Raw genomic sequence first — 14,101 nt, 5'->3', positions numbered from 1 at the left:
GTCTAGAATAATTCTGAACAAGAAATGCAAAAGCATTTATTAGTTTGTTTAGATGCTTAGATTATTGAGAGAAGCATTTCCTCTGTCTTCTGAATTCTGGTCAGAGGCATGATCTTGACTTTTCTTTAACCACACTTTTTATAATCTTCCTTTTTGCTCAGAGTGTGTCCTTAGTTTATAATCCGCTTAGTAGCTTTCTTCAGACTTCGTCTGCATTCAAATTAACTTCTTCAGAGTCAAAATCTATTTTTATCTGCACACTAAACAACCACAGTCAAAGTAAAAAAAAATTCTTTATACTCTTTGTAGGTGTTTAAATTGGCTGCATTATATGGTAAAACACTAATGTCTTGACTGATGTCATGACATGTATATGTGACTACATTGTAGTTACTGCAGGACTAGCTAACACAGGATTATTGAATGCTGTGACATTCATACCTGTCAACAGATACTAAGGAACAGAAGTTCTGTTAGAACTTAGTATTCATTTGCAGTCTGGTTATCAAGGAAGAACCAGACCTGGCATAAGGCCTACTGACTGAATGTCAAACTGGATGTTGTGACATTCATCATTAACAGCAGCTGGTGAAGATTAGGCAGAGTGGTGTTCTGCTATACTTCAGCATATAACTTAGTTTGTTCTTCAAGAGAATAACAGAACTAACTTAAGGCCAAATGTGTAAATGTTAAGTTGGACACTTTGACATTCACTAATGTAAGCTGTTACTGTAGTATGGTCATTTTGATCATGTACAGGTCAGCAAATTGTACAGTCTGTTTTCTGGAAAAACAGACTCAGCATATGGACCTTGATGTCAAGCTGAATGTCGTGACATTCGTGCCTGACAGCATATGCTAAATTGTAGGTTGTTCAGTTTTCTGTTTCAGCTTTTTCTCAGGCTATTCTTTAGGGATTCAACAGCTGAGAGAAAATCCAGGAAATCAACAACCAAGCTACATTCAATGAACCTAACAAATAGCCTATTTGTTAGCAACCTAAATGTTGAATTTGAGGGAACTTGTGTGACCTAAAATTCAGGAAAATACAGGTGCAAAAGCCCAGGTGCTGCAATATAAAAAGGAAGGCATTCCTTCATTCAGTTTCGGGGATTTTGAAGCGTGAAGAGTTAGTGTGTCCATCATACTTCACTGCTGTATTTTGTGAGTCTTGTATTAGACGTATCTTGTAAGCCAAGCCATTATCAAGTAGATGATTGCTTTAGCATAGGGTGTTCATTGAGTTGTAAGTGTTGTGTCACTCAAAGCTTTTAAGCGTGAGTGCTGTGTATCTTGATTTAAGCTGTGAAGCATAATCAAGAGTTGTTTTTGAAGTGTGACTTCAAAGTGTCTTTAATATCACTGAGGTGATTGAGGGGGAGTGAGTAGGAACTCTGATCTTAGGTTAAGATTGAAATTGCATTGGGTAGGGATTAAGTGATAAGTTGTAAACGGGTGAGTTTAGCTTTGAATTGATACTACTAATAGTGGATTTCCTCCCTGGCTTGGTAGCCCCCAGATGTAGGTCATGTTGGACTGAACTGGGTGAACAATTACTTGTGTTATTTACTGCACTTACTATTAAGTTCTGAATAATCCCTGTCTGTGCAGAATTGGATGTCATAACAACCAGTGTGACATCCAAAGTCTGATAACTAGAATTTCAATTGGCATCAGAGCAGGCACCCTGCCTGTGAAGTTCTGGGTGAGATCTAGGGAAGTTACTTTCTAGTACCATGGACAAGGATTTAGGACACTCAAACAGACCACCCATGTTGGATGGATCTAATTATGATGACTGGAAGCCTCGCATGATAGCCTTCTTAAGGTCTCTAGACAGCAAAGTCTGGAGAGCTGTCAACAAGGGATGGGAACATCCAACGAGGACTGATGAAGATGGAGTCAGTGTGCAGATTCCCGAAGAAGATTGGGACAAGGAACAAGAGGCATTAGCTCTTGGAAATTCCAAAGCCTTGAATGCACTGTTCAATGGAATCACTAAGAACATCTTCAGGCTGGTGCACCATTGTGAACTAGCTAAGGAAGTTTGGGATACCCTCAAGGTAACTCATGAAGGTACTTCCAAGGTGAAGATGTCCAAACTTCAGATGTTGACAACCAAGTTTGAAAATCTGAGGATGAAAGAGGATGAGACTATTCATGACTTTCACATGAATATTCTTGAAATTGCAAACACCTCTGGTGGACTAGGTGAGAAAATGACTGAAGAGAAACTTGTAAGAAAGATTCTCAGGTCCTTGCCTAAGAGGTTTGCTATGAAGGTCACTGCCATAGAGGAGGCTCAGGACATCAGCAATATGAAGGTAGATGAGCTCTTTGGTTCTCTCCAAACCTTTGAAATGGGCTTAGGTGAGTATGCTGAGAAGAAGAAAAGCATAGCCTTTATAGGAGAAGGATATACTGGAGGTGATGAAAGTATATCAGAAGCCTTAGCCATGCTTGGGAGACAGTTCAACAAGCTCATAAAGAAAGTTGATCAACAGGGTAGATCTAATGTCAAGAACATCCCGTCTGACATAAAGAAAAGATCAACTCATGAAGAAAAGGCCAACCAAGGCAAGGGAATCCAGTGCCATGGATGTGAAGGATATGGTCATAGCAAGGCTGACTGCCCTATCCTTCTCATGAGGCAAAGGAAAGGACTATCTGTCACCTGGTCAGAAGAAGACACTGAGAGTGAATCTGAAGGAGAATCGGCCAAACAAGTCACTGCTCTAACCAGTGTTTGTGCCTCAGAGGATAACTCAAGTGGAGATGAACTCACATTGGATGAGCTTGCTGTCTCATATAAAGAATTATGTGTTAAAAGTGCAGAAGTTTGCATCCAAGGAGAAAAGCATAAGAAACTCATCAAAGAACTAGAAGCTGAAAAACTAGAGCAGCTGAAAGTCATAGAGGGTCTGAAGGGTGAGATTTCGTTGCTGATCTCTAAGCTAGACCAAATGACCAAATCCATCAAGATGTTGAATAAGGGATCTGACACCTTGGAAGAAATCCTGAAGACAGGACAGAAGTCTGGAAACACATCTGGTTTAGGCTTTGGGAAAAGATCCTCAACTGAACGCAAACGCCCAAAGGCTAAAGTTCAAAAATCCAAAGGGAAGTCTCATCCAAAGTCACAACATCGAGGAACCAGAATGAACAATCATCAGAAGAAGAAATTCAAGAGATGGAAATGTCATTACTGTGGTAGATTCGGTCACATAAAACCATTCTGCTACCGGCTGCATGGTTACCCAAACCAGACCTCTCAAGGTAGGCCCAAGAAAAAGGTGTCTACTCATAATGCCCCCATTAAAAGACCAACATGGGCGGCTAAGCAGACACCTCGGGTCAATCCTAAGCAGCTGGCATCTAAGATGCACCTCTCACCTGAGAATCAAAAGTGTGTTGCTAACCTTGCTCACACTTCTTCAAGGGGACATATCAGACAAGATTGGTACCTTGATAGTGGCTGCTCAAGGCATATGACTGGGATGAACTACCTAGTGGTGAATCTACATCCCTCTAACACCAAGTCTGTGACATTAAGTGATGGAACTAAAAGAGAAGTCATGGGTGTTGGGAAGCTGGACTGTCCAGAAGCTCCAAAATTGAGTGATGTATTGTTAGTAAAAGGACTAACTGTGAACCTCATAAGCATAAGCCAGCTGTGTGACCAAGGATATAAGGTGGAATTTACCAAGGGAGGATGTGTGGTGTTGAATGGGAGCAATCAAGAAGTGATGAGAGGAGATAGATCCAAAGATAATTGCTATCTATGGAAATCTAGAGATTCTATCAACCCTCCCAAGTGTCGGTTGACCAAGGGAGATCAGGAAGGGAAGGTGGGACAAGGAAAACTTGATGCCCCTCAGGTAAAAGGAGTGAAGAAGAGCATTTCCAAGGGAACTATGAGAAGAGTCTCATATCTGTCTTTAGATAAAAGGACAGACTATGGAAATTGTCTGCTCAAAAGTAATGAGCCCTTGGTTCCCTTTGGCCATCATACAACTGATATGACAGCAAGGGATAGACAGAGGTGTGTGTTATTGACGTCTGCAGAAACTCAGTACCTTGCGTGTGGAGGCAGGTGGTCACCTCTAGTTTGGAGGAACCTGATGCAGACAGAGTACAATGTCACCCAGAATGTCATGACATTGTACAGTAAGGACAAAAAGGGAATGCGTGCGTCTGAAAAGTTATAGCAACTAATGAAGTTAGTTAGCTACTGTTTAATAAGTCAAATTATTAAACAAATGGTGAGCGCTGAGTGGTCAAAATCTAATAGACCTTACTCTTGCACAAAGCGTTTCACATTCAGTCGTTTCATTCTCCACTCGTGCAAACCCTCGTCCAAAGAAACGATTCATCTTCCCTCTCAACTATTCAGCATGGCTCGTCAATCCGACACCTCCTCGTACACCACCATGTCTGATTCTCACAGCACCGAGTCTCACCACCCTACCCGGGAGGATCCAGTTGTGGACGCAGCAACTTCGTCCCATGCAAGAAGACCTAAGGAAACGGTCACCGGGTTTTCATCAGAAATCGCTCTTGATGAACACACAAGGGAAGGGTCAAGGTATGTACATAACTCCATTGCAACTATCGTCACTCAGATACTATCTGGCAATCGAGATGTTCCTGAGGTTTCTGTTCCCTTGAACACAATCATTCCTGACATTGCTGCATGTCAAGATAAAGCTGTTGTGTTGAGAAAAAATGTCACTGACAATGTTGAGCAACCAGATGCTCATGAGGGATCAAAGGTTGAAAAATCCTCAGGCAAAGTAAGAAGTGAGAAGGCCAATGTTACTCAAAGTGTTGAGGACAATCCTAGGGCTGAGACGATTAACGTGGAAGAGCTCTCAGACAATGAACTTCTGGCTACAGTTGTCCCTAGGATAGCCAAGAGAGTCAGGACCAGAAGGGAGAAAAAGGCTGTGGAGCTGAAGTCCCCCTCCAAGAAGGTTGGTGCAACAAATCCTCACAAGCAACCAGAGTCAGAGAGTACACACAAGAGGAAAAGCTATGGTCCTACAAAAGCTTGGAGCAAAGAGGTGCCTAAGAAGTTGAAGACCAAAGCTGTGGTGGTTGAGTCTGAATCTGATGCCCCATGTGATGTCACAGCATCCATGTCCAGGAAGAAACCCTCTTCCAGTAGGTTGGCAACCAGTGTCCCAGAAGTTCCCATTGACAATGTGTCCTTCCACTTTGCCTCCAGTGTTAACAGGTGGAAGTATGTATACCACAAGAGGCTGGCATTGGAAAGAGAACTGGCACAGAATGCATTGGACTGTAAAGAGATTGTGGATCTCATCAAGGAGGCAGGTTTGATAAGAACTGTGTCACAACTTCCTAAGTGCTATGAGACCTTAGTGAAGGAGTTTATTGTAAACCTGTCAGAGGAGTGTGCTGATGGGAGATCCAAGGAATTTCGAAAGGTCTATGTGCGCGGCAAATGTGTGACCTTTTCCCCTTCTGTAATAAATCAGTATCTGGGAAGAGCGGATGAAGAGCAACCTGAGCTTGAAGTGACTGACAATACAATCTGTCAAGTCATCACAGCAAAGTAAGTCCGAAAATGGCCTCTCAAAGGGAAGCTAGTAGCCAGCCAACTAAGTGTTAAGTATGCAATGCTACACAAAGTTGGATCAGCCAACTGGGTACCCACTAACCACAAGCCAACTGTGTCTGTGGCATTAGGGAAGTTCATCTATGCAGTGGGAACCAAGGCAAAGGTGAATTATGGTGCTTACATATTTGATCAGACAATGAAGCATGCTGGGAGCTTTAGTGTGAAGGGACCCATTGCCTTTCCATCTCTCATATGTGGAATTGTGCTGAATCAATTTCCACACATCCTGACAGATAATAACTTCGTGAAAAGAAGAGAGAGTCCATTGGCTTACAGCTACAAACTGTTCCTGGGCAAGCATGTCCCTGACATTGTCTTGACATCGGGAGAGACTTCCAAAGCTGGCAACCAACCAGACAAAGCTGATGTTATTACAGTTCTCAAAGAGACCTGCAAAGAGCTGGGAGCTAGAAAGCATGCACTAGAACAGCTCATCTTGCAGCTGGAGTCTACTGTTGAGGACACGGATGGAGCTGAAGGGCAAATGGCTGAGGAGGAGGAAGAGGCCAGCTCTGAAGAGGAGGCTGATGAGGAGGCTGATGATGAGGCAGAAGATTAATCACTTCTTTTCTGTTTTTCTGTCATGTGTGTAATTCAAATTACTATTTGTGGGTCTGTAAATTAAAGTGTTGCTTTGGCAACATTTTTGACCAAAAGGGGGAGTGACAAGTGATACCCCAGGACAACAGAAGTTTACATTGTTAAACTTTATTAAAACAGGTACCCATTCATGACAGATTGAAGTTTTCCCCTACTACAGCTGTGTGATGAAGTGTGTATTTAGCTTCTGTGTGTATGCTGTTGTATGCCTCTGTGTGTATGCTGATATGTGTGTGAAGTTTTTATTTAACTTCCCCCCCCCCTGCAGCTGATGTTGAAGTTTAGGTGCAACTTCTAATATGTGTGTGCTGCTATGTGAAGTTTTTATTTAACTTCCATGTGTGTGAGTGTGCTGCCACTCTGAGTGTATTAGCTAGTATTATTCCGCTGCTATGAACTCTGTTATGGGGATCAAAGTGTTTTAGCCAAAAATTTGCCAAAGGGGGAGTTTGTAGGTGTTTAAATTGGCTGCATTATATGGTAAAACACTAATGTCTTGACTGATGTCATGACATGTATATGTGACTACATTGTAGTTACTGCAGGACTAGCTAACACAGGATTATTGAATGCTGTGACATTCATACCTGTCAACAGATACTAAGGAACAGAAGTTCTGTTAGAACTTAGTATTCATTTGCAGTCTGGTTATCAAGGAAGAACCAGACCTGGCATAAGGCCTACTGACTGAATGTCAAACTGGATGTTGTGACATTCATCATTAACAGCAGCTGGTGAAGATTAGGCAGAGTGGTGTTCTGCTATACTTCAGCATATAACTTAGTTTGTTCTTCAAGAGAATAACAGAACTAACTTAAGGCCAAATGTGTAAATGTTAAGTTGGACACTTTGACATTCACTAATGTAAGCTGTTACTGTAGTATGGTCATTTTGATCATGTACAGGTCAGCAAATTGTACAGTCTGTTTTCTGGAAAAACAGACTCAGCATATGGACCTTGATGTCAAGCTGAATGTCGTGACATTCGTGCCTGACAGCATATGCTAAATTGTAGGTTGTTCAGTTTTCTGTTTCAGCTTTTTCTCAGGCTATTCTTTAGGGATTCAACAGCTGAGAGAAAATCCAGGAAATCAACAACCAAGCTACATTCAATGAACCTAACAAATAGCCTATTTGTTAGCAACCTAAATGTTGAATTTGAGGGAACTTGTGTGACCTAAAATTCAGGAAAATACAGGTGCAAAAGCCCAGGTGCTGCAATATAAAAAGGAAGGCATTCCTTCATTCAGTTTCGGGGATTTTGAAGCGTGAAGAGTTAGTGTGTCCATCATACTTCACTGCTGTATTTTGTGAGTCTTGTATTAGACGTATCTTGTAAGCCAAGCCATTATCAAGTAGATGATTGCTTTAGCATAGGGTGTTCATTGAGTTGTAAGTGTTGTGTCACTCAAAGCTTTTAAGCGTGAGTGCTGTGTATCTTGATTTAAGCTGTGAAGCATAATCAAGAGTTGTTTTTGAAGTGTGACTTCAAAGTGTCTTTAATATCACTGAGGTGATTGAGGGGGAGTGAGTAGGAACTCTGATCTTAGGTTAAGATTGAAATTGCATTGGGTAGGGATTAAGTGATAAGTTGTAAACGGGTGAGTTTAGCTTTGAATTGATACTACTAATAGTGGATTTCCTCCCTGGCTTGGTAGCCCCCAGATGTAGGTCATGTTGGACTGAACTGGGTGAACAATTACTTGTGTTATTTACTGCACTTACTATTAAGTTCTGAATAATCCCTGTCTGTGCAGAATTGGATGTCATAACAACCAGTGTGACATCCAAAGTCTGATAACTAGAATTTCAATTGGCATCAGAGCAGGCACCCTGCCTGTGAAGTTCTGGGTGAGATCTAGGGAAGTTACTTTCTAGTACCATGGACAAGGATTTAGGACACTCAAACAGACCACCCATGTTGGATGGATCTAATTATGATGACTGGAAGCCTCGCATGATAGCCTTCTTAAGGTCTCTAGACAGCAAAGTCTGGAGAGCTGTCAACAAGGGATGGGAACATCCAACGAGGACTGATGAAGATGGAGTCAGTGTGCAGATTCCCGAAGAAGATTGGGACAAGGAACAAGAGGCATTAGCTCTTGGAAATTCCAAAGCCTTGAATGCACTGTTCAATGGAATCACTAAGAACATCTTCAGGCTGGTGCACCATTGTGAACTAGCTAAGGAAGTTTGGGATACCCTCAAGGTAACTCATGAAGGTACTTCCAAGGTGAAGATGTCCAAACTTCAGATGTTGACAACCAAGTTTGAAAATCTGAGGATGAAAGAGGATGAGACTATTCATGACTTTCACATGAATATTCTTGAAATTGCAAACACCTCTGGTGGACTAGGTGAGAAAATGACTGAAGAGAAACTTGTAAGAAAGATTCTCAGGTCCTTGCCTAAGAGGTTTGCTATGAAGGTCACTGCCATAGAGGAGGCTCAGGACATCAGCAATATGAAGGTAGATGAGCTCTTTGGTTCTCTCCAAACCTTTGAAATGGGCTTAGGTGAGTATGCTGAGAAGAAGAAAAGCATAGCCTTTATAGGAGAAGGATATACTGGAGGTGATGAAAGTATATCAGAAGCCTTAGCCATGCTTGGGAGACAGTTCAACAAGCTCATAAAGAAAGTTGATCAACAGGGTAGATCTAATGTCAAGAACATCCCGTCTGACATAAAGAAAAGATCAACTCATGAAGAAAAGGCCAACCAAGGCAAGGGAATCCAGTGCCATGGATGTGAAGGATATGGTCATAGCAAGGCTGACTGCCCTATCCTTCTCATGAGGCAAAGGAAAGGACTATCTGTCACCTGGTCAGAAGAAGACACTGAGAGTGAATCTGAAGGAGAATCGGCCAAACAAGTCACTGCTCTAACCAGTGTTTGTGCCTCAGAGGATAACTCAAGTGGAGATGAACTCACATTGGATGAGCTTGCTGTCTCATATAAAGAATTATGTGTTAAAAGTGCAGAAGTTTGCATCCAAGGAGAAAAGCATAAGAAACTCATCAAAGAACTAGAAGCTGAAAAACTAGAGCAGCTGAAAGTCATAGAGGGTCTGAAGGGTGAGATTTCGTTGCTGATCTCTAAGCTAGACCAAATGACCAAATCCATCAAGATGTTGAATAAGGGATCTGACACCTTGGAAGAAATCCTGAAGACAGGACAGAAGTCTGGAAACACATCTGGTTTAGGCTTTGGGAAAAGATCCTCAACTGAACGCAAACGCCCAAAGGCTAAAGTTCAAAAATCCAAAGGGAAGTCTCATCCAAAGTCACAACATCGAGGAACCAGAATGAACAATCATCAGAAGAAGAAATTCAAGAGATGGAAATGTCATTACTGTGGTAGATTCGGTCACATAAAACCATTCTGCTACCGGCTGCATGGTTACCCAAACCAGACCTCTCAAGGTAGGCCCAAGAAAAAGGTGTCTACTCATAATGCCCCCATTAAAAGACCAACATGGGCGGCTAAGCAGACACCTCGGGTCAATCCTAAGCAGCTGGCATCTAAGATGCACCTCTCACCTGAGAATCAAAAGTGTGTTGCTAACCTTGCTCACACTTCTTCAAGGGGACATATCAGACAAGATTGGTACCTTGATAGTGGCTGCTCAAGGCATATGACTGGGATGAACTACCTAGTGGTGAATCTACATCCCTCTAACACCAAGTCTGTGACATTAAGTGATGGAACTAAAAGAGAAGTCATGGGTGTTGGGAAGCTGGACTGTCCAGAAGCTCCAAAATTGAGTGATGTATTGTTAGTAAAAGGACTAACTGTGAACCTCATAAGCATAAGCCAGCTGTGTGACCAAGGATATAAGGTGGAATTTACCAAGGGAGGATGTGTGGTGTTGAATGGGAGCAATCAAGAAGTGATGAGAGGAGATAGATCCAAAGATAATTGCTATCTATGGAAATCTAGAGATTCTATCAACCCTCCCAAGTGTCGGTTGACCAAGGGAGATCAGGAAGGGAAGGTGGGACAAGGAAAACTTGATGCCCCTCAGGTAAAAGGAGTGAAGAAGAGCATTTCCAAGGGAACTATGAGAAGAGTCTCATATCTGTCTTTAGATAAAAGGACAGACTATGGAAATTGTCTGCTCAAAAGTAATGAGCCCTTGGTTCCCTTTGGCCATCATACAACTGATATGACAGCAAGGGATAGACAGAGGTGTGTGTTATTGACGTCTGCAGAAACTCAGTACCTTGCGTGTGGAGGCAGGTGGTCACCTCTAGTTTGGAGGAACCTGATGCAGACAGAGTACAATGTCACCCAGAATGTCATGACATTGTACAGTAAGGACAAAAAGGGAATGCGTGCGTCTGAAAAGTTATAGCAACTAATGAAGTTAGTTAGCTACTGTTTAATAAGTCAAATTATTAAACAAATGGTGAGCGCTGAGTGGTCAAAATCTAATAGACCTTACTCTTGCACAAAGCGTTTCACATTCAGTCGTTTCATTCTCCACTCGTGCAAACCCTCGTCCAAAGAAACGATTCATCTTCCCTCTCAACTATTCAGCATGGCTCGTCAATCCGACACCTCCTCGTACACCACCATGTCTGATTCTCACAGCACCGAGTCTCACCACCCTACCCGGGAGGATCCAGTTGTGGACGCAGCAACTTCGTCCCATGCAAGAAGACCTAAGGAAACGGTCACCGGGTTTTCATCAGAAATCGCTCTTGATGAACACACAAGGGAAGGGTCAAGGTATGTACATAACTCCATTGCAACTATCGTCACTCAGATACTATCTGGCAATCGAGATGTTCCTGAGGTTTCTGTTCCCTTGAACACAATCATTCCTGACATTGCTGCATGTCAAGATAAAGCTGTTGTGTTGAGAAAAAATGTCACTGACAATGTTGAGCAACCAGATGCTCATGAGGGATCAAAGGTTGAAAAATCCTCAGGCAAAGTAAGAAGTGAGAAGGCCAATGTTACTCAAAGTGTTGAGGACAATCCTAGGGCTGAGACGATTAACGTGGAAGAGCTCTCAGACAATGAACTTCTGGCTACAGTTGTCCCTAGGATAGCCAAGAGAGTCAGGACCAGAAGGGAGAAAAAGGCTGTGGAGCTGAAGTCCCCCTCCAAGAAGGTTGGTGCAACAAATCCTCACAAGCAACCAGAGTCAGAGAGTACACACAAGAGGAAAAGCTATGGTCCTACAAAAGCTTGGAGCAAAGAGGTGCCTAAGAAGTTGAAGACCAAAGCTGTGGTGGTTGAGTCTGAATCTGATGCCCCATGTGATGTCACAGCATCCATGTCCAGGAAGAAACCCTCTTCCAGTAGGTTGGCAACCAGTGTCCCAGAAGTTCCCATTGACAATGTGTCCTTCCACTTTGCCTCCAGTGTTAACAGGTGGAAGTATGTATACCACAAGAGGCTGGCATTGGAAAGAGAACTGGCACAGAATGCATTGGACTGTAAAGAGATTGTGGATCTCATCAAGGAGGCAGGTTTGATAAGAACTGTGTCACAACTTCCTAAGTGCTATGAGACCTTAGTGAAGGAGTTTATTGTAAACCTGTCAGAGGAGTGTGCTGATGGGAGATCCAAGGAATTTCGAAAGGTCTATGTGCGCGGCAAATGTGTGACCTTTTCCCCTTCTGTAATAAATCAGTATCTGGGAAGAGCGGATGAAGAGCAACCTGAGCTTGAAGTGACTGACAATACAATCTGTCAAGTCATCACAGCAAAGTAAGTCCGAAAATGGTCTCTCAAAGGGAAGCTAGTAGTCAGCCAACTAAGTGTTAAGTATGCAATGCTACACAAAGTTGGATCAGCCAACTGGGTACCCACTAACCACAAGCCAACTGTGTCTGTGGCATTAGGGAAGTTCATCTATGCAGTGGGAACCAAGGCAAAGGTGAACTATGGTGCTTACATATTTGATCAGACAATGAAGCATGCTGGGAGCTTTAGTGTGAAGGGACCCATTGCCTTTCCATCTCTCATATGTGGAATTGTGCTGAATCAATTTCCACACATCCTGACAGATAATAACTTCGTGAAAAGAAGAGAGAGTCCATTGGCTTACAGCTACAAACTGTTCCTGGGCAAGCATGTCCCTGACATTGTCTTGACATCGGGAGAGACTTCCAAAGCTGGCAACCAACCAGACAAAGCTGATGTTATTACAGTTCTCAAAGAGACCTGCAAAGAGCTGGGAGCTAGAAAGCATGCACTGGAACAGCTCATCTTGCAGCTGGAGTCTACTGCTGAGGACACGGATGGAGCTGAAGGGCAAATGGCTGAGGAGGAGGAAGAGGCCAGCTCTGAAGAGGAGGCTGATGAGGAGGCTGATGATGAGGCAGAAGATTAATCACTTCTTTTCTGTTTTTCTGTCATGTGTGTAATTCAAATTACTATTTGTGGGTCTGTAAATTAAAGTGTTGCTTTGGCAACATTTTTGACCAAAAGGGGGAGTGACAAGTGATACCCCAGGACAACAGAAGTTTACATTGTTAAACTTTATTAAAACAGGTACCCATTCATGACAGATTGAAGTTTTCCCCTACTACAGCTGTGTGATGAAGTGTGTATTTAGCTTCTGTGTGTATGCTGTTGTATGCCTCTGTGTGTATGCTGATATGTGTGTGAAGTTTTTATTTAACTTCCCCCCCCCTGCAGCTGATGTTGAAGTTTAGGTGCAACTTCTAATATGTGTGTGCTGCTATGTGAAGTTTTTATTTAACTTCCATGTGTGTGAGTGTGCTGCCACTCTGAGTGTATTAGCTAGTATTATTCCGCTGCTATGAACTCTGTTATGGGGATCAAAGTGTTTTAGCCAAAAATTTGCCAAAGGGGGAGTTTGTAGGTGTTTAAATTGGCTGCATTATATGGTAAAACACTAATGTCTTGACTGATGTCATGACATGTATATGTGACTACATTGTAGTTACTGCAGGACTAGCTAACACAGGATTATTGAATGCTGTGACATTCATACCTGTCAACAGATACTAAGGAACAAAAGTTCTGTTAGAACTTAGTATTCATTTGCAGTCTGGTTATCAAGGAAGAACCAGACCTGGCATAAGGCCTACTGACTGAATGTCAAACTGGATGTTGTGACATTCATCATTAACAGCAGCTGGTGAAGATTAGGCAGAGTGGTGTTCTGCTATACTTCAGCATATAACTTAGTTTGTTCTTCAAGAGAATAACAGAACTAACTTAAGGCCAAATGTGTAAATGTTAAGTTGGACACTTTGACATTCACTAATGTAAGCTGTTACTGTAGTATGGTCATTTTGATCATGTACAGGTCAGCAAATTGTACAGTCTGTTTTCTGGAAAAACAGACTCAGCATATGGACCTTGATGTCAAGCTGAATGTCGTGACATTCGTGCCTGACAGCATATGCTAAATTGTAGGTTGTTCAGTTTTCTGTTTCAGCTTTTTCTCAGGCTATTCTTTAGGGATTCAACAGCTGAGAGAAAATCCAGGAAATCAACAACCAAGCTACATTCAATGAACCTAACAAATAGCCTATTTGTTAGCAACCTAAATGTTGAATTTGAGGGAACTTGTGTGACCTAAAATTCAGGAAAATACAGGTGCAAAAGCCCAGGTGCTGCAATATAAAAAGGAAGGCATTCCTTCATTCAGTTTCGGGGATTTTGAAGCGTGAAGAGTTAGTGTGTCCATCATACTTCACTGCTGTATTTTGTGAGTCTTGTATTAGACGTATCTTGTAAGCCAAGCCATTATCAAGTAGATGATTGCTTTAGCATAGGGTGTTCATTGAGTTGTAAGTGTTGTGTCACTCAAAGCTTTTAAGCGTGAGTGCTGTGTATCTTGATTTAAGCTGTGAAGCATAATCAAGAGTTGTT

The sequence above is a fragment of the Lathyrus oleraceus genome, chromosome 3 (genome assembly GCF_024323335.1).
Source record: "Lathyrus oleraceus cultivar Zhongwan6 chromosome 3, CAAS_Psat_ZW6_1.0, whole genome shotgun sequence".
NCBI classification, from domain to species: Eukaryota; Viridiplantae; Streptophyta; class Magnoliopsida; order Fabales; family Fabaceae; genus Lathyrus; species Lathyrus oleraceus.
The sequence above is the reverse complement of the archived record's forward strand: the minus strand, read 5'-3'. Positions refer to the sequence as shown.